A 22,353-nucleotide genomic window follows, 5' to 3' on the forward strand; every position below is an offset into this window, starting at 1 on the left:
TGGGCTTTTCACTAGACCCATTTGTGAACATTGGTTTTCAGTGATAATCCTCAAATTGGTTCTGATGATGATGGCAACTCTTAGTTGCAGTCTATTATGAGCCTCTGAGGCAGGTACTGTGCCGAGCACTTCGCATGCATTCTTGTAACTGATTCTCACAACGACCTGAGGGGGTAGCTGTATGATCCAGATTTGGGAAAACCAAGGCTGGGGGGAAAACCAACAACCAAATGCAGGTTTCCCTTCCTCCTTCAGAGCCCCTGTTCTTAACTGGGTCAAGGGTTGAAAAAAAAAAGGTAACTCAAATGGCAAAGACAATAATGAGAAAAATTCTAAAGATACAAAAGATAAATATTTTCTAGTCATTGAAAAAAATATTTTAAAATGTTCATTTATTTTGAGAGAGCAAGTGAGAGAGCATGAGCAGGGGAGGAGCAGAGAGAGAGGGAGAGAGTGAATCCCAAGCAGGGTCTGCACTGTCAGTGAGGAGCCCGATGGAGGGCTTGATCCCATGAACCATGAAACTATAACCTGAGCTGAAACCAAGAGTCAGATGCTTAACTCACTGAGCCACCCAGGCACCCAGAAAAGTATTTCTAAAATTCCATTTCCAACTCCAATGGACTTAAGGTTTGACAGCTGGAATATTAAATATTCTCTCTTTCTTCTTGGTGGAAGGAATGAATTTTAACTATGCCTAGTATTTAGAGAAAATGTAAAATAGTAACACTAATTGTAAATCTTTCTTATAAGAAACTGACACTGCATATGAATAGTTGGTAGGAGTAGGGACTCCAGAATCAGACTCCTTGGGTTCAAATCCTGGCTCTCCTACTTATTTTCGGAGTGACCTTTGACAAGTCATTTGACCTCTGTGAGCTTCAATTTCCTCATTTGTGTGAATGGAGGTAATGCTAGTACTTACCTGAAATGATTATTAATAATTAATAAATTAAGAAAATAAACTTCTAAGACAATGGAAATGAAGTAGAAAGGGAAATAATCCTTTTAGTGTTCCAGCCTTAGCATGTAGCAAGGATCATTTTCAGTCCCATACACTTACTGTCATTTAGAAGAGCTTTGGTCATGCCCGGGTTTAAAAGAATACTTCCTGGTTTTTCAGGGCTGGGTTGTGGATAGTCATTTTCATGTAACTGTTCTTCCGTTAGAAGGTAGTCTTGCAGATGTCTGTAGAGAACAATTCCTGTGAGTGCTAAGAAAAAAAGAAGTGTGGTTCAATAAAATTTAAATAACATGTTTTAAGGTAGTGGTAAGGTTAGAGTCTGTCTACTAACCCTTTCAGATATGAAAAGCTCAAATGCTGATTAACATTAAGTAAGGAAGTAGTCTAAAAAAACCAAAGTCTTCATATCCTTTGATATGATCCTATAGATATGTAGATACTGATTGCTCTCTGCATCATCTGAGGTCCTATACTATGGCTAAGAGAAGGGGAAGTAAGAATCCCATCAGTAATAGCCAGTGCATATTAAGCATGCCAAAAACTATTGTCAGGACTTTGAACTTTATATTAACCCAGAAGCGAAAACCTATTGACCTCATTTTTACAGACAAAGAAAATGAGGCTCAGAGAAATGAGGGCACATGACCAAAGTTACACAACACAGTTAATACACAAACTCAGGTCTTCTGACTCCAAATCATGCTTATTGATTCTTAATAAACACTGAGATAAGCAGAGTACAGAAGCTTACAAGCAGGAAACATGGTAACTCTCACAAGGGCAAAATGCTCAAGTTCAAGGATCTCTTTCCAACATCACTAACCCTAACCCTGCACATGAATGGATTCCTAAAATTTCTCCTAAGGCGTTATTTAAAATTCTGGAAGAATTTGCTACACTATCTTTGGCAAACCCTTTTTGTACAAAAAAGAATTCTTCTGTGTGAGAAATATTAGGAGATTCTAGAAGGACCTGCTTTGTTTCAGACAAGTACTTAGAGGACAAGACAGGTGCTACCATCTGGTTTTATTCAAAATACGACCAAAATCAAGTAACACTTTTTCTTTAGCTTTTTGATCCTGGGAGTTTGTTACAAATGCAGACTTGGAGGCTGTTCCCAGACATCCTGAATCAGAATCCGCACTTGAACAAGATTTCCAGGTCATTCCATGCATGTTAAGTTTGAGAAGCACTACTCTCACTGACTGGATAGGTATTAAGTATCCCCTCCTGCCACTCTTCAAAAAGGAGGCTGAGAATTCAAATGCTGCCTAAGTAGAGCCCATTTTTTCATCTATTTATACTAATTTTTAAAAAGGCTATTAAATATTCAGTCTGCAGATGATCCTTCATAAACACAAGTTTATTTATTCATTTGTTTTCATCTCCATTCTCTGAAAGAGAGAACGAGTGGGGGAGGGGCAGAGAGAGAGGGAGATACAGAATCTGAAGCAGGCTCCAGGCTCTGAGTTGTCAGCACAGAGCCTGACGCAGGACTTGAACTCACAAACTGTGAGATCATGACCTGAGCTGAAAGTGGACGCTTAACTGACTGAGCCACCTAGGCGCCCCAACACAATAGTTTACTAATTGCATCACACCACATTTACTTCTCCTTTAAGGTAACAAGGACAAGAGTCTGTCAACATTGCACCAAACTTACCACTTTTCTTTTCATTCTTTTTCAATCCAGTTGTTTTATCGTTGTTATTGCTTCCAGGGACACCTAAAACATATAAGAACTCTTCTTCTGAGACAATGAATTATTTTTGTCTGCTTTATAAAAAAGTATAAAACATGAGAAAGGTCCACAGCACAGTTAAGTCTTTATTTTTACCTTAAAATAGGCACCCAACATGGGAGACCAAACTACTTCATAACCAATGCTAAGTTGGGAAAAATGGTAATTTATGAAATAATTAGATCAGGACTTCATATTTTCTAAAGCTACTATATTCTGTGTATTGGTTAGAGTATGTCTAAATATGAGTCAATGAGTTTTACATCATTACTGACTATAACTCTCACAATTTGCAAACCATTTCCATTTCATTGCAAATATCCAAATGTGTACTTAGACTTCTATGTTCAGTGTCTTTATGCTGTATTTAATACGAAGAGAAGGGAGGGGAGTGAGAATACCATGAAAATACTAAAACAAGAGACCCTGTGTATTTTATTTTCTTATTATTTCAATTTTTATTTTATTAGGTTTTTTGTTCTACTTCCAGTGTAGTTAGCATAGTGTTTTATTAGTTTCAGGTGTACAATATAGTGATTCAACAATTCCATACATCACCCAGTGCTCATTGCGATAAGTGTATTCTTAATCCCCCTCGCTAGTTTATCCCATCCCCCACTCTCTTCCCCTCTGGTATCCATTAGTTTGTTCTCCATAGTTAAGAGTATGTTTTTTGATTTGTCTTTTTTTTCCTTTGTTCTTTTTTTCCATTTTTCTTTTAATGTTTATTCTTGAGAGGGAGAGAGAGGGAGAGAGAGGGAGAAGAGAACATGAGCGGGGGAGGGGCAGAGAGAGAGGGAGACACAGAACCTGAAGCAGGCTCCAGGCTCTGAGCTGTCAGCACAGAGATGAACTGCAAGATCATGACCTAAGCAGAAGTTGGACGCTTAACCAACTAAGCCACCCAGGTGTCTCTCATTCGTTGTTTCTTAATTTACCCATGAGTGAGATCATATGGTGTCTTTCTTTGACTTACTGTGCTTGGCATTATATACTCTAGATCCATCTTTGTTGCAAATGGCAAGCAAGATTTCATTCTTTTATATGGCTGAGAAATATTCCATTGTGTGTATATGTATGTGTATATATATATGTATACACACACCTCTATCTATATACATCTTCTTTATCCATCATCTACTGATGGACACTTGGGCTACCTCCATAATTTGGCTGTTGTAAATAATGCTGCAATACACACAGGTGTGCATACAGCCTTCTGAATTAGTGTTTTCATATTCTTTGGGTAAATAAATACCCAGTAGTGGGATTACTGGGTCACATGGTAGTTCTATTTTTAAGTTTCTGAGGACCCTCCACACTGCTGTCCAGAGAGGCTGTACCAGTTCACACACCACATCCTCACCAACACTTGTTTCTTGTGTTGTTGACTGTAACACTCTGTCAGGCGTGAGGTGATATCTCATTGTCGTTTTGATTTTATTTCCCTGAAGATGAGTGATGTTGAACATCTTTTCATGTGTCTATTGGCCATCTATAGGTCTCCTTTCAAGAAATGTCTGTTCTTGAGACCTTGTATATTGTAACACAGGTATTCAAGTCTATTTCAAGTGCTGTACATAAAAAAATGCCATAGGGGCGCCTGGGTGGCTCATTTAGTTGAACATCTGACTCTTGATTCTGGCTCAGGTCATGATCCCAGGGTTATGGGATCAAGCCCCGTGTCAGGCTCCACACTGAGTGTGGAACATGCTTATGATTCTCTCTCTCCCCCTCTGCCTCTCTCCCCTGCTCATGCTCTTTACTATAAAATTTAACATTAAAAAAAATGGTTTAAATGCCATAAATTATCAAGTTTTTATATTCTTGAAATTAAAATAGCATTTCTAAGCATGACACAAAACCCAGAAACCAAAAAGCAAGACATTAATTACACTTTTATTTATTTATATACATATATTTTTTTAAATGTTTATTTATTTTTGACAGAGAGAGAGAGAGACAGAGACAAAGCATGAGCAGGGGAAGGGCAGAGAGAGGAAACACAGAATCCAAAGCAGGTTCCAGGTTCTGAGCTGTCAGCACAGAGGATGATGTGGGGCTCAAACCCACAAATCGGAGATCATGACCTGAGCCGAAGTCAGATGCTTAACCGACTGAGCCATGCAGGTGCCCCTAACTGCACTTCTAAAATAGCTTCTAGGGGTACCTGCGTGGCTCAGATGGTTAAACGTCTGACCCTTGATTTGCCTTAGGACATGATCTCGCGGTTCATGGGATAGAGCCCTGCCCCAGGATTCTGTCTTCCTCTCTCTGCTCCTCCCCTGCTTGCATGCACGTGCACACGTGCTCTCTCTCTCTCTCTCTCTCAAAACAAACATTAAAAAAGAGAAAAAAGTAAAAGTGAAAAGCTTTATTATTACAAACTTCACAAATAAGGCTGAAGTACCAGTGAGTGACAAACTGAGGAAAACATTTGAAGCCCATTAAAAGGGGATATGCGAAAGGTTGTTGCAGATGAATAGGCTGATAATAAAAGGGGACAGAAAGATGCAAAAAGGCAATTTAAATTGAGATAGATAAAAGGAAGATCTTCAACCTTATAATAATAATAAAAAGCTAAAATAATTTCATTTCTGGTCTATACTTTCACACTCCAGAACGGGATAAATGAGGAACTTTTCCAAGGTGTGAGGAAAAAGCTTATACTCCTACCCTATTAGTGGGGAATGTAAACAGCAAATGTTTTCTGGAGGCAGTTAGCAGTATTTACCCATTTTAAACATGCAGACCTTTTCTGCTAGCTACTCTGTGCACAGGGATTTATGTTAAGGATACATAGGCTCTAGTATGAGGAAATGTTTGAGTTCACACTCCATTAATCACAGAACGTAAAGTAGAAAAAACATGTAAGCCACTTAGATACTCAGTGCGTGTGTTTCTTCTGTATTCTACACTCTACACAATGGAGTATCAGTACTACAGGTCTGTACAACAGAGTATCATGTAGTCATTAAAATGTACGATACCGATCTGGATGTTAACACACATTCTAGATCAACTGATGAAAGATTTCTAGGATCCTTTATTCAGTGAAAAAAGTTAGAGCATACATCAAATGACTGCATTCATCTCAATTATTAAAATTACATATATTTCTGTAGTCATTATGGAAGGGTCTATATCAAAAATTTGGAATAAAGTTGTCTTTGGCTGTTTTGTTTTTTTTAATGTTTTTCTGTATTATTTGAATCCATGCTATATATTCTCGAATACCCCCAAGGAAACAAAATTGGGGGTAGGATTACCCCCAAGCAAACAAAACTGGCTCTTGAGGAATAAAGAAAAAAAAATCATAGATATTACAATGGTATGTGGCTTTCCAAAACTCAGCCTTACCCAACAAAATATTATTCCTTAAGTACTTAATACTACTGGAGGTTGGGGGTGGGGGTGGTAGAAAAAACAATGTCTAAAAAAGATCTTAGGGGGGCAGTAATGAAAAAAAAGAGCTGAGAAATACTATTTCACATGGAATGAGTTACTTTTATAACTAGAAACCAAATTTAATTATCTCCATGATAACTGCTCTCAAGGAGTTATATTCATATGTCTAATTTCAAATCTAATTTGTTATTTTCAACCAAAAATCCCACTTGCATGTTCTACTCAAGAGAATATTTTTAAACTATGTTTCATTGAATACCTAAAAATGACCCTGCTAATGAAAAAAACATGTTTAATGTCAGGTGTTGATCACAAGTTTTTATCTTATCACTTGATTAATTATAAAGAAATTACCTTGATCTCTCAGTTTCTTAAGAGTATTTATCGCTATGTTCACATACATATTTCTACTGCCACAGCGTTCATAAATGGCCTTTTCTTCTATTTTAGCCTAGACCATGAAGTGAATAATAAAAGATATTAAATCTCAAGATGATGGATAATAAATGTTTACAATATAATGGAATAAATATGGCAAAATATAACTCAAGGGATGGGGGAAAATGGCACAAATAAAAAGCAACTTATTTTACATTTTTCTGTTTATGGCTTTTGAGAGGAAAGAAAAAAAATTACCCCATGAATCAAATCGAGGAACTAGATACTTCTCTTCACAAACTAAAACCACAGTATAGAGTACAGAAAGCCTACAGTGCATATTCATTTGATTCTCAAAGCAAGCCTCTAATGTATCAAAGGTGCTTATTATTATTCTCGTTTGAGGAACAAAGGTTCAAGGGGGGGAGAGAGAGGATAAAGAGGACAGAGAGGAGAGAGAGAGAATCCCAAGCAGGCTCCATGGCCAGCGCAGAGTCTGATGCAGGTCTCAATCTCATGAACTGTGAGGTCATGACCCGAGCTGAAATCAAGAGTGAGACACCCAGGTGCCCCAGTAATCACTATTTTTATGCTAGGATTCATGAAAATCCTAAAGGTCAGTAAAAGAAAACAAATGGATAAAAAAATGACAGAAACCGGTAAGGGTAATATAACGATAACATTATATTAACGCTTTATTGGGCACCTAGTATGTGCAGGTTTGGTAGAATAGTCATTAAATGTTTTCTCAGTCTTCATTGTGAATCAGTAAGAATGGGTGCCATCATGACTAACTTGTATGAGGCTCAAGAAAAAGTAGATATCTTACTGTTGCAGAGCTAGTAAATGAATCCAGGAGTGACCAAACGTCAAAGCCAAGATTCTTCTCACTACACTAAACTTCACAGAGAGAAAGCCATGGGGGGTTGGGGAGAGGAGAGAAGAAAAGCAAATTGAAATAATAAAGGATAACATGTCTCTGTAACAGGTTGCTTTTTTGTCTGTCTTTGCATTGCCATTATTCTTCAACCAGTATAGAATCCTGGAGGAGACAGACTTCCGGAATGGCTGAACAAGAACGTTCATGAACTCACCTTCCCATAAAAATAATTAAAATACTGGCAAAACAACTAAAGTGACCATTTCAAAACTCTGAAAATTAACCAAAGCCACAGAACAAACTGAGAATTACTTAAGAGAAACTACTGAACCTCGGTAGGACAATGGAGTCTATACCATTTTAGCTTGAGGGTTTTCCCATTACCCACTTCCCACATGCCAGCTTAATGCCATAGTGATAAAAAGTTGGCAGCCTGGTAGCCAACAGAGAGGATGGACTTCTTTTACAGCTACACTAAAAACATCATCCCCAGAACACAGACAATATTTTGTCTGAATAAGCAGCTCCCTGGAAAATCTATTCTCAAGGTGTTGTGGGTATTTGAGTCAGAACTCAGCTCATGGTGGGTGCGGGGGGACCCTATTGCCTGGGTGCTACTAAAACAATAGCAACTGGGTGGCAAGATGACAGCCACCTAAGGTTATGATTTCTTGTTGGGCAAACAGGAACCTGGCCAGGAATTTTAATTTTTTAATGTTTTTAATGTTTATTTTTTTTGACAGAGAGAGAGAGAGAGAGAGAGAGAGAGAGAGCGAGCAGGGGAAGGGCAGAGAGACGGGGAGACCCAGAATCCAAAGCAGGCTCCAGGCTCTGAACTGTCAGCACAGAGCCTGCAATGTGGGGCTCGAACTTACCAACTGTGAGATCATGACCTGAGCTGAAGTCGGAAGCTCAACTAAGCCACCCCAAACCTGGCCAGGAATCTAAAAAACATTTTGGAGACCTAGGTGACCACAAAAAACTTTGAAAGGTCCTGACATATTCCTGGAGCTTAAAAGGTGGCCTGGGAAAGACCTGGGGAAAGATAAGACCCTACTCACTCACTACTGACTGTTCTTGAAGCCCTGGAACAAGGACGTAAAAGCTAAGTCTGGCTGTCAACCTAAGTTTTAAGGCACTTCTTCTCACATAGATTCCCCCTGGCAAAGGGAGGAAGACATACAGACAAGGCATTTAAGGAAATTTTCTAACCAGTCATTGGCGAACAAGTGGATTATGCTGACAGAGGGTGATCCTTTTGAAGGAGGCCTTAAAATAAAAATTAAAGGCAAGAACTTAAAAATGCTACTGGAGAACTTAGTGGCCGTACATTGAAAGGAATACAGAATCTACAAAATTAGTTCAGTAAAGTCACTAAACAAGTAAGTAGCAACAAGAAAAACCAAAACCTAGCAACAAAACAAAAATGTACCTGAAAACAGTTATTATTTAATCATACAGTTTGTAACAAAAAAATTATGAGTTATGTAAAGAAACAAAAAAGTGTACCTCATACAGAATAAAAACCAGCCAAGAGAAAATGTCCCTGAGAAAGTCCACATTTTGGACTTTAAGTACAAAGACTTTGTAAATATGTTTTAAAAATGAAAGAAACTATGTTTAAAGAAGCAAAGAAAATGGGGTCTTACCACATGGACAACATGAATAAAAAGAAATTTTAAAAATAAAAAGTTTTTAGGAATTCTGGAGCTGAAAAGTGTAAAAATTTTTATCAGTACTCTAGGGGGTCCACAACAGATACACTAGATGGTTATTTGAATTCACATGAGAATTAATATTGGTAAATATAACTTTATAGGAAAATATCAAAGAATATATGTGTTCGTATGTAATCATTTTCTCCTGTTTTAACAATGGCATAGAGCAGTAACTACAAAATGGTGTTGATAGGCTTATATAATGTTATAATCCATGTAATAATAATGGTATAAAGAAGGGGGTAGGAAACATACTGGAACAAAATTTTTATAGGCTATTGAAATGAAGGCAGTTTTAATCTGAATTAGATTGTTTTAAATTAAAATGGTAAGTGTAATCCTAAAGGCAAAAAGACAGTAACCAAAAAAATATAGCCAAAGAAATGACATGGGCATTTAAATGATACACTAGAAAATATCTATATAACACAAAAGAAAGCACTAATTATAGAGAAAATAAAAAGACACAAGACATATAGAAAACAAATAGCAAAACACATGATGTAAATCCTCTTATTGGTCAGTACTTACTAAATGTTAATTGATTAAATACTCCAAGTGAGGGAAGAGACTGGAAGAATCATGAAAAATATGTAACTCTACACTGAATACAAGGTAGACACTTTAGATCTTTAAGTAATATCTGCACCCCACATGGGGCTCAAACTTACAACCCCAAGATCAAGAGTTGCATGCTCTACCAACTGAGCCAGCCAAGCACCTCTAGATAGACACTTTAGAGTCAAAGACCAAACAGGTTGAAAGTAAAGGAGAAAAAAAGATGTACTTTGTAAATAGTAAAATATATGTGAAGTGGCTATGCTAGTATCAGACAAAGTAGATTTTTAAAACAAAAGTTGTTACTAGAGACAAAGACATAATGATAAGAGCCAATCCATCAGGGAGACCTAACAATTATTAACAAATATGCATTTAATAACAGAGCAGCAAAATACAGAAAGCAGCAGCTGACAGAACTCAAGTGACAAATAATTCAACATTAAGAATGGATACCTAAAGTTTCTCTCTTCTCCAACCATCCAAGATGCTGAAAGGAAGGAATGTCAAGGAGAGGAAGGTGGCCTGGTGCCTGCTGTTGTGAAGAAGCAGGAGGCCAAGAATTTAGTCAATCCCATTTGATAAAAGGCCCAAGAATTTTGGCATCAGACGGGACATTCAGCCTAAAAGGGACTCACCCACTTTGTCAAATGGCCTTGCTACATCTAGCTGCAGCAGCAAAGCGTTATTCTCTATGAACGTTTAAAAGTGCCACCTGTGATTAGCCAGTTCACCCAGGGCTTGGACCACCAAACAGCTACTCAACTGCTTAAACTGGCCCACAAATACAGACTAGAGATAAAGCAAGAGAAGAAGCAGAGATTGTTGGCCCAGGCTGAGAAGAAAGCTGCTGGCAAAGGGGATGTCCCCACTAAGAGGCTGCCCATCCTGTGAGCTGGGGTTAATACTGTTACCACCTTAGTGGAGACAAAGAAGGCTCAGCTGGTAGTGATTGCACATGATGTGGACCCCATTGAGCTGGTTGTCTTCCTGCCTGACATGTGTCCTAAGATGGGGATTCCCTAGTGCATTATCAAGGGGAAGGCCAGGATGGGTTGTCTGGTTCACAGGAAGACTTGTACCACTGTCATCTTCACACAGGTTAAGTCAGAAGACAAAGGAGGTCTGGCTAAGCAGATGGAAGCCATCAGGACCAATTGAAAAGACAGATATGATGAAATCCACCCCCACTGGGGAGGCAATGTCCTGGGTCCAAAGTCTGGCTTGCATTGCCAAGTTGGAAAAGGCAAAGGTTAAAGAAATGGCCACCCAGCTGGGCTAAATGGATGCTGAATTTTCTGTACATAAAGCAATAAAAAGTTCTCTTTCAGCCAGTGTCAAAATAAAAAAAAAAAAAAGAATGGAGACCTCTGTACCCTACTTCAATAATGGGAACAAGTCAAATGGTGAAGAAAATAAAATATTTCAACAACACTATGAATCAACTATACCTAGAAGACATCTATAGAACACTCTGTGCAACAATAGCAGAATATATAATGCCTCTCAAGCAGATACAGAACATTTTCCAGAACAGATCATGTGTTAGGCCATAAAATAATGCTCAATAAATTTAAAAGGATTTAAATCACAGAAAGTATGTTCTCTGATCACAATGGTATTAGATTATAAGTCAACAACAGGAAATTTGGGAAATTCACAAATGTGTGGAAATTACACAGTGGGGCAAAGAAGAAATCACAAATGAGATTTAAAAATTGAGATGCATTTAAATGGAAACACAACATACCAAACCTTTTGATTAGAGAATAATTCCTATTGTAAATGGCTTTACTAAAAATAAAATGGAAATTAAAAACTTTGCCTTCCATCTTAAGAAACTGTAATTTTACTAGTAAACCAAACCCAAAGAAAGCAGGAAAGAAATGATAATGAGTAGAAATAAATGAAATGAAGAATTTTCTAAAATAGAGATAACTAAAAAAGCAAAAGTTGGTTCTTTGAAAACGTCAACAACATTGACAAAACTTTGGCTAGGCTAAGAAAAAAGAAATAAGACTCAAATTACTAAAATCAGTAATGGAAGAGAAGGCATCACCACACAATTCACAGAAATAAAAAGAATGATAAAGAAATACTATGAACAAATATATACCAATGTATTATAAAATTTAGATGACATGTGAAATTTTAGAAAGATAAAACCTCATGAAATTGACTCAAGAGTAGACCTATGAGATGAATTGGTAATTAAAAAAATATCCACAAACCCAGACCTCATTGATGAATTCCCCTAAACATTTAAACAAGATTAAAAAAAAAAAAAAAAAGGAATAGTAACCATTCATAAGATCTTCCAAAAATTAAAAAAGGGAACATTTTACATCTCATTCTATTAGGTCAATATAACCCTGAGACTCCAAAAAAAGAATAAGTTACTACAAGCAAAGAAAGCTACAATGTCCATCACTAGAATAAAGAAAATGTGGTACCACAAGTAATAAAGTATTATTCAGCTGCCAAAAAGAATGAAATTCTGATATGTGCTACAACATGAATGAACTATGGAAACATTACACTAAGTCAATGAAGCCAGAAACAAAAGGACAAATATTGCATGACTCAACTTAGATGAGGTACCTGTAGTAAGCAAATTCACAGAGACAGAAATTAAAATAGAGGTTACCTGGGGCTGAGGCGGGGAGAGAAGAATGAAAAGTTATTCATTACCTTAATAGGTACAGAGTTTCTATTTGGGATGAAGAAAAAGCTCTGGAAATGGATAGTAGTGATGGATAAACAACATTGTGAAGGTACTTAGTAACACTGAATTGTGCACCCAAAATGGTTAAAATGAGAAATTTTATGTCATGCATATTTTATCACAATAAATATAACAGTAATGGGGTACCCAGGTGGCTCAGTTGCTTGAGTATCCAAGTCTTGGTTTCAGCTCAGGTCATAATCCCAGGGTTGTGGGATGGAGCCCCATGTTGGGCTTCATGCTGAGAAAAGTAGTATTTAAAAAAAAAAATACAGACTCGTGTCTGTAGACCTAATTAACATTGACACAAAAATTCTAGCACACTGAGTCCAGCAACATAAAAAGACTATACACCATGACCAAGGGTGTTTATCCAAGAAATGCATGAGTTTAAGATTAATAAAAAAAATTAATAAAAAAATTTTATTTATTAATAAAGTCAAGATGATAAGACACTTAAACTAGGAATAGAAGGGAACTTCCTCAACTTGATAAAGGACATGTAAAAAAAACAACTAAAAAACCACCTACAGTAACCACTGTACTTAACGGAGAAAGACTGAAAGCTTTCCTCTTAGGGAAAGGAACAAGACAAGAATGCCCCCTCTTACCACCTCCACGCAATATTCTACTGGAAATTTATGCTACAGAAATCAAGCAAGAAAATGAAATAAAATATATACAGATTGGAAAGGAAAGAGTAAGACTGTGTCTATCTGCAGTTGATATCATCTTCTTTGAAGAAAATCCCAAGGAATTCACTGAAAACTATTAGAGTTAATAAATAGGGGCGTGCCTGGGTGGCTCAGTCAGTTAAGTGTCTGGCTTTTGACTTTGGCTCAAATCATGATCAAGGTTTTTGAGTTCAAGCCCCTCATTGGGCTCTGTGCTGTGTGTAGCCTGTTTGGGATGCGCTCGCGCTCGCTCTCTCTCTCTCTCTCTCTCTCTCTCTCTCTCTCTCTCTCCCCCCCACTCTGTCCCTTTCCCACTTGTGCATGCTCTCTTTCTCTCTCTCTGTCTCAAATAAATAAGCTTAAAAAATTAATAGGCATATAAGGGTTCAAGACACAAGATAAAAAGTATTAATTGTATTTTTGTACACTGGCTATGAACAATATGAAAATAAAATTACAAAAATAATTCCATTTATAATAGTGTTAATACAGTATCTAGGAATAAATTTAACAAAAAAGTTAAAGACTTATACTCTGAAAATTACAAAACACTGTTGAAAGGAATTAAAAGATAAAAAAAACCCACAAGACATTCCATGTTCATGGTTCACAAGACTTAATATTGTTAAATGACAATCCTCCACAAATTGATCTAGAGATTCAAAGCAACTGCTATCAAAATTATAATCCAGTATTTCTGTAGGAAATACAAGCTGAACCTAAAAGTTATATGGAAATTCCAGGGACCCAAAACAGTTTAAAAAATTTAACAAATATGGAGGAGTCACGTTTCCAACTTCAATACTTACTACAAAGCAATAGTAATTAAGATTGTGTAATACTGGTATAGGATAGAAATAGAGATCAATGTAATAAAATGAGTCCAGAATTTATGTTCATTTATATCTAGTATTTATGATCAACTGATTTTTGACAAAGGTGACAAGACAATTAAATGGCGAAAAAATAATCTTTTCAACAAATGGTGCTGTGACAATTGGATATCCACATTCAAATGAATGTTTGGACTCCCTGCCTCATACCTTATGTAAAAGTCATTTAAAAAAGTGAATCCTATGCTAAATGTAGTAACTAAAACTGTAAAATTCTGAGAAAAAATAAAGTAGTAATAAATCTTTGTGTTCTTTGTTTCTTAGATAGGATACCAAAATCACACGTGACAAAGAAAAACAGATGAATTGGAATATATCAAAATGAAGAACTTTTTGTAATGCAAATGATCCAGTCAAGACAGTAAGAATACAACTCAAAGAAAAAATATTTGTAAATACTGTATCTACTAAGACACTTGTATCCAAAATATATATAGAACTCTCAAAACTTGATAAAAAGACAACTAAAAATATATGCAAAGGAACTGAACATGTGTGTACAGACATATCCAAGAAGACATACAAATGGCCAAAAAGCACAGAAAAATATGTTCAACATCATTAGGCATTAGGGAAATCAAAGTCACAATCAGATACCATTTCATGCCCAATAAGTTGGCTCCACAAAATACAGGTAACAAGCACTAGCATGGATGTAAAGAGACTAGAACTGTTCACATCACTGATGGGCATATACAACAGTGTAGCTACTCTGGAAAACGGTTTGGTATTTCCTCAAAAAGTTAAATATAGAATTGTCATTCAACCCAATTATATGCTCAAGAGAAACATCATCATCTGTTGACACAAAATCTTACAATGTCCATTTATGTACAAATGTTCATTAATAACCAATAAATGGAAATAGCCCAAATGTCCATCAACTGATGAACAGATGTGTATATCCATAAACCAGTCTTATTTGGCAAGAGGAAATTAAGTAATGATGCATACTACAGTATGGATGACCCTTGAAAACAGTATTCTAAGTGAAAACATTAAGCTGGTCACAACAAAATCCCTTATTATCAGAGTCCTCATTCTAGAAATGTCCAGAAGAGCAAATTACAGAGAAGGTAAGTGAGTGGCTGCCCAAGGCTAGGAGAGATATGGAGGGCTAGGGGAGTGACAGATGAACGGTAACAGATGATCTCTTTGGGGTGATAGAATTGTGTTAAGATTAATTGTAGTGATTGCACAAGTGGTTGATTTGAGTATATATACTCAAAGTCACTCCAGTGTACACATAAAATGGGTGAATTAATAGGGTATGTGAAGTATATCTCAATGAAACTGTTAATAAAGAGAATCTTCTGAGTCCTTCCTCGCTCTTAATACAAGAATCTGTTATGATGACAACTCACTTATATCCCCAATGTTTCTAGCAACTGGCAGTTCACTACTCTCTAAGAAACAGCAATTTTATGGGCAGAGGTGTCAGTTATAAAGATCTTCCTCACAATTGGGTAAGATTTGCCTCTCGTTGCTTTCACTCATGGTCCTTTTCATAACCTCCCAGAGAAGTGGGAATTAGCCTCAACCAAGCCCAAATCTAGTGTTCAGATGTGTGTTTGTCTAACAGTATTTAAAATATTAAAAATTTTAATATTTAAAATATTAAAATACTTTAACATAAAAAGTCTTCGAGGACTAGAAATCTGTAAATATTGACCTTGAATTGCCAAACTGCAATTATCAGATGGAGCTGAGTAGTGTTTTTCCCCTTTAGATTGCACTTATTGTGTGTATGAGCCATAGTTCCCTGACTCCTTATTACTCCCAGAGTCCACAAAGGCTTTTGAAGATATGCATGGGGACAGGAGCTATGGTTATTGCTCCTGATTTGTAAGGTTTCATTTTGGAAAAAAAAGGCTTTGAGTAGATTTGCAAAGACAAGTGCCTCCAAGAGACCAGATCTGGCCCATAAATGAGCATAAATAGTGGTATGTAATAGGGAGTAGTGGGGACTATGGCTCACTTGACAGTATATGCTTCATATAAAGGAGGGGAGACACTGCTCAGATTAATATACTATTGGCCTTGACAAGTGGGCGCCTGAGTGGCTCAGTCGGTTAAGCACCAACTTAGGCTCAGGTCAGGATCTCAGGATTCATGAGTTCAAGGTCCACTTCAGGGGAACCCTGCTTCTCTCTCTCACCCTCTCTCTCTGCCCCTTGTGGGATTCTCTCTCTTTCTGTCTTTCTGCCCCTCACTCACTTGAGCCCTCCCCCCAAAAATAAAAAATTAAAATTAAAAAAAAAAGAAAATTACAGGACTAAGACAGTTTTTGTCACTAGAGTAACCAGGGTACTCTTTACAACTTAAGGATAGCAAAAAGATCCTCTAGGAACCAGTCCCACAGCCTGGTTTTGAAAAAGGGAAAGAGAAAAAGAATAAAGTTGTTTCTTGAGGTTTTTTTTTTTTCCAATATAATACTTTTGAAGTGTGTGTCTTCAGATATACTGACCTTGTTAACAGCCTCATCCTCTGTTTTATAAACTGTCAAATACTTCTCAACGAAGAGGTTGACATAGCGTTGTCTTACTTCCTCAGGGACTTTGACAGAGGATTCTGATGTGACTAAAGCCCGCTTCCGATGAGCCACTTTGTATTTCGGCATCTTGTTAAAAAGAGTTGTTGATTAGCGAAAAGAAAAACACATTTTTCTGTTTAAAATTCCTACTATGTGTAGGAAACAAGTACAACTATCTCAGTTAAGTTCTCTATCAATTAAATTCAAAACTAATTTAAAGTTATAAATTCATTAAAAATAAAGTAAATAGGAAGGCGCCTGGGTGACTCAGTCTCATGGTTCCTGAGATCAAGTCCTGCATCGGGATCTGCACAGTGAGGAGCCTGCTTGGGATTCTCTCACTCCCTCACTCTCTGTCCCTCTCCTGCTTGCACACATGTGCTCTCTCTCTCAAAAAGAAACATTTAAAAAATAGAATAAATATAAGGCATAATGTTACCTACACTCACAAAAGGGAGCCATGAGGATGTGGAATCAGTGAAGCTACCTGTGAGTACCCCATTCTAGCTGACCCGATTACTCAAATCATCTCTCTACTCTCCACAGCCAGAATCTTAGAGCTCTGGTGTGCTCTTCTCAGCAAATAGGAAAGTTTGTCACGTACCATTCTTAAGAAGAATTTATGTCCCAACGTCAGTTACCATTTCACAAAGAAAAATGCTCAGATTAAATAAAAGTTATCAAAGATTTATACATACTCAATATTGTCAGTAATATCCCAGCTATAAATAATGTTAGCATTCCTTTAGAAGAACTTATTGATACTTTGAGAACTGTACAATCAGTGAATCTGTCTCACTTTTGGGGGAGGGGGGTAAAAAAAAGTTACACTTTCCTGTAGTTGTTCCCTTGAAGCACAAAGATGTTTTAGGAGGAAGAAATCCTTAAAAGTGACAGGTAGTTTTCTGCTGAAGAATACTTAGTAAACAGAAAAAAAAAGTAATTGCCACAAATAGGAGAAAAATTACTAAGGAGGGACTGCCATCACTGATGGCATAATTTATGAAAGGTCCACCTGCCTCTCTCTCTCTCTCTTTCACATACACACACATATACACCCCTCACTGGATGTCTCTGGAAAGGTATATTCCAATGTGAAACTTTCCTTTGAAAAAAAGTTGAGAAGTCTTAATCAGAGCCACTGAAGTTTTACGTCTAAAATATGCCTAATATTTCCAGGAACAGGATAAACAACATAGTTAAATATGGACACACAGACACAAATCCCATCATAAAATGATAATAACTATCTGACAGTAACTAGAAAAAGCTGAAATTTCTCTCTGGTGTCTGCCATGTATCTGAAGGAGGGATCTCCAGGAAAAAAAATATATATATATATTTTGTTAATATAAAATATATTTTTATATAAAAATATTTTTAGATAAAATATAATTATATATATATTCAATCTCCCAGGACCTCTATATGTAGACAGGTAAGTTGATTATTAGCACTAAAATTCTGGCCTTCAGACCTAGTTTATAATACCTTTACAGGAAAAGCAGCAACACTTTTCACAGGAATGTGTGATCTGCTTGGTTTTGCATTTGGCTTTTCCTTTGATAGAAATACATCCTGATGAAGCTTGTTTGATAGAAGTGAATTTTCTGAGATGTTTCAATGACAAAAAAAAAAAAAAGAAAAAAAAAGAAAAAAAAAAGGTAAGAGTTAATGACATTAGCCTCAGATGATTAGAGTTTAATTATCAATTCAAGGTTTCATAATACTTCCTTTACAGACTATTTTTTTCTTGAAACAAAATGTAAACACAAAAAATTCCCAATAGCTAACCCCAGTATCATAAGAACAAATTTAGATAATTTATAAAGCAATTCACTTTATGTAGAAATGCTTATAAGGTATTACCATCTATAGCTTAGCATTTAGGGACAAACAGCATACATTATATAAATATCATGCTAATCATATTTTTCACATAAAGTTCCACATGAGTGACTCAGCTATAATTGGTAATATATGGATTGCATAGGAAATGCTTTTTAAAATAAGGTAAAATCCCATTTCTTGACTAAGTGATTTTCTCATACCTCCTGAGACTCTCCTTTGGGTCTGAGAGACTGGACATGCAAATGTAGTTTTCTTTTGTTCTGAAGTGGCAGCAACAAAAGCCTGCCCACTCTTTATGTCAGCCGTGATCTGTGCTGCCTGTTGCTGGGCACGAAGGATGCCAGGGCGACTCATCAGTGGTGCCACTGGCTCCCTGAATGGGCTAAGGATGTCTTTACTGGTTGGAACCTATACAGCATCAACACAAAACGGAAGAATGATTTTAAGAAGTTTTAAAAAGACTGATCATTTCACTATCTCTTTTTGCACAAAGGCTTGTGGAATGGACTACATTTGTAATACCCCATGTGATTCAACACACACATAAGTGGAGTATCCCCAGAAATATGCAGAGATAAAACTGAACCTTTGAAGCATTTACTTTAGTAAAACTTTTGTGAACTGAGAGACCTTAATTCTCATATGAAAATGACACTTCACTTTGTATGAAGGTAAAAGTGTTAATCAAACTGCTAACAAGACATATCTGACCAAAGTGACTAGAATTTGAAGTTAAGGAAAGAATTCTTTAGGTAACCAGGCTTAAGTATCCGGTGACTCATAAAGGGAGAAACAGCAGGCTAGCATCAGACTTCTCTACAGCAACATTCATTACAATAAGAGAATGAAGGCGTGCCTGGGTGGCTCAGTCAGTTAAGTGTCTGACTTTGGCTCAGGTCATGATCTCACAGTTCTTAAGTTTGAGCCCTGCATCCTGCTCTGCACTGACAGCTCAGAGCCTGGAGCCTGCTTCAGATTCTGTGTCTCCCTCTCTCTCTGCCCCTCCCCCGCTCATGCTGTCTCTTTCTCAAAAATAAGCATTAAAAAAAATAATGAAAAAAGAAGAGAATGGAACACCAGAATGTTTAGCTTGATTAATAACAAATGTCCTATAAAATGTCCTACATTCGTAGGAAATGTCCTACAAAACAAGGAAATAAAATTTCACCCAGATTGACAAGGTTTTAAAAAATATTTAATACCCATTTTTGGTCAAGGTTTGTGGGAAGGGAACTCTGAGACACCACATAGGAATGTACACTGTCACAATCCTTCTGGAAGGCACTATGGCGATATACTTTTAAAATGTTAAAACTATCTTCCTTTGTCCTGTTGCTTACGATTTGTGAGAATTTATTTTAAGGTGGGGGGGGGAATCACTGATAAAACCAACCAATACTTAAATAGAAGAATGGGGGGGGAGTTACATAGCAAAGTAAAATGAAAACTATAAACACTGTATTATTTGCCAATAAAGGAAAATAATGTTTCCAAAAATTTTTTCCTAAGAGAAGGGGAAAGAAATTATTTTCGTAAGTACCTATATATCTGACCCTTGGATACTCAATATCACCATTTCACAGATAAAGAAAATAAAGCTCTGATAAATTAAATAACTTGCCCAAGGACATCCAACGTCAACAAAGAACTAGAATCCAAGTTCTTATTTGTGACTTGGGAGCATAAACTCTTTTGATGTCATGCAGAACATTCTGTTGTCAGTGTGTACGAAGTGCAAATAACACAGAGAATTGAGCAGAGAAATAAAGCTTGTTAAATGGCACTTTTTAACACAGAAGTGTTAAAGGAGTACTACTCACACCAGTGCCTTTTAACTTCTTTACATGCCAGCATTTACCATGTTACAAGAGATTTACATGATTTTGAGAATCTACAGTCGATTCCCCTTATTCACCACACTTCTGTTCTATAGAGTCCCACAAACAATGAGTTAGTGAATACTGAACCATTGCTCCTAGGGCATATACAGAGTCAGGTTCAGGTGAGTCTCTGATCACACTTTTGCCAACCAATCAATAACCTAACCTTGCTTTCTGTGTGTTTCTGTTTAAAGACACCTTAGTTAGTACATATTGCTGGTTCATGAACATTGAATTCGTAGTCAATAGCACTGTAACTTATGCCTATAAAAAGCTTATGTAACACATCTCTGTAAGGCAGACTTCTTGCTCTTAGGAACACTGGATGACCCTATATTTGGGGGCCATTTTAAATAGCAAAATCACCAACAAACAACACAAACATGCAAAGAACGCGGCACTAAATAGATTAAGAAAAGGACATATGTTAACAGTATGAGAACTAAAACAAGAAGGCAGTATTGCCTTGTTCAGCCTTAGCTGAGAATGTGTGTGGGAGGTAATTTTTTTGCCATGACACAGGCCTACAAAGGTCCCCCAAAACACGAGTCATGATTTTAAGGTTACAAATTAACTTCAGTGAAGAGAAGAATTTGCAAATGCAGAATCTGGAAATACTGAAGATCAACCATAGTCATTTTGGTTAGAAGTCTATGTGATAACAACATCCCTGCTTTTTATGAAAATGTTAGATAATGGGGGAAAAAGTGAATAATGTGGAAAACGCTTACAAACAGATCAAGTTACTGAGTGTACACTTGTGCCCCCAGGTGGCTAACAAGACACTAAGTATTGGAATATACTTAAGGCTCAAAATGGCAAGGCATGCATTTTATAAAATAATGTGCCCCGTAAGACAGGAGCTAAGGAACTCACATTGAACTTGGCAATGTGTGCAATTCTCTTTTTGGGTCCAGAAAGGTTTTGATAACACAACTTATCTAATCCCGTTTGCTTTCCTGAAGCCTAGTGGGAAAAAGATAAGAATTACCCAATTTCAGCAGACTACAGGCATATTTAGCACGTTTCCTGAAGAGCCACAGGAATCCAAGCTATAAAATACTAGGCAACTTATTTATTAAGCAATAATTCACACAAAACCTAACTTGAATAATTTGACATGCATACACGACTACAGAGGATTCCTCTAAGCTGGGAAATCAACTGTAATCATGTAATACCGTGGCTTCTTCAGGCTGTTGAGTCTACACGACACTATAGCCAGCCAATTGTCAAGGTTTTCACCGTGTTGTTCTAATAGATTATTAGCCCCAAGTATTAGAGCGTATATATTAGATACGCCCGTTATATAATTTCTATTTCTACAGAGGGCAGAATAGAGTATGCGTTTAAGGGAAATGCCTTCAAATTTAGGAAAAGGATTTAGAAGAAAAAACGGACTGACCTGTTTAGTAGTCTCTCCCTTACAAGCTTCACTTTCTGTGAACTCTGTGAAAATTCGAAGGCATTCCTTCCTAGTGTCACCGGAATGAGAGGGAGTGTCCTCCTCAGTAGGTTCCTTACCAAAATCAAATTGGACTACCTTGCGGTCCTCAAAAGTAGTGAGGTCCCGACTATTGTCTGGTCTTTCTAACACTTCGCCTTCTGCACGCTCACCTGCGGGAGAGACCCGGGGCCGGCTTGAATACCAACCTTCAGTTTCTTCATTGTGAGGACTGTCAATTGTTTTTACATATTTTTTGTGATGTGGATACCTTTCATTATGCATTCTGTTCTGTTTTTCTTTGTCACTGAGAGGTCCATGAGGTATGCTCTCTCCGGAAATACAGACATAGTTTTTCCCACCACCACAGCTTCCCATCTTAGGGAGCTGGTTTTTAGCACGATTCAAGTTTACGTTACTTTTAATATCTAGTGAGCTATGCGTGAGCAATTCTGGTGGTTCTGATTTGTTATCGTCATCATCTACTTGTGTGGTTAGTTGGGTTTTATCGATTTTTTCCTCTTCTGTGCCAGTAATTTGAAGACTCCTCTCCTCTGGGGACATTATAGGTACCCTTTCATCCATATTCTGATATTTGAAGCCTCTCAATGGTTTAGGTTTCTTAGAAGTAGGCATGATTGGAGGTACATCTATTACAAGGTCATCTTCATCAGATTCTTGAAGATTTATTGTAATTCTTATTGGT

The 22,353-nt window shown here is 37.0% G+C and overlaps 1 long non-coding RNA gene and 1 pseudogene across 1 annotated transcript; one reads left to right on the forward strand and one right to left on the reverse strand.

Moving 5' to 3' along the window:
- Positions 1-7,137: 7,137 nt before the first annotated feature.
- Positions 7,138-10,929, forward strand: LOC115499094 (annotated as a pseudogene).
- A 7,103-nt stretch (positions 10,930-18,032) lies between these two features.
- On the reverse strand, positions 18,033-21,134 carry LOC115499624. The gene is made up of 3 exons (XR_003964221.1): positions 21,080-21,134; positions 18,524-18,731; positions 18,033-18,082 (listed from the first exon to the last, which is right to left on the reverse strand). It is a non-coding gene; the product is annotated as an uncharacterized LOC115499624 (long non-coding RNA).
- Positions 21,135-22,353: the final 1,219 nt, after the last annotated feature.

This window comes from Lynx canadensis, chromosome D4 (genome assembly GCF_007474595.2).
Source record: "Lynx canadensis isolate LIC74 chromosome D4, mLynCan4.pri.v2, whole genome shotgun sequence".
In the NCBI taxonomy this organism is placed as follows: domain Eukaryota; kingdom Metazoa; phylum Chordata; class Mammalia; order Carnivora; family Felidae; genus Lynx; species Lynx canadensis.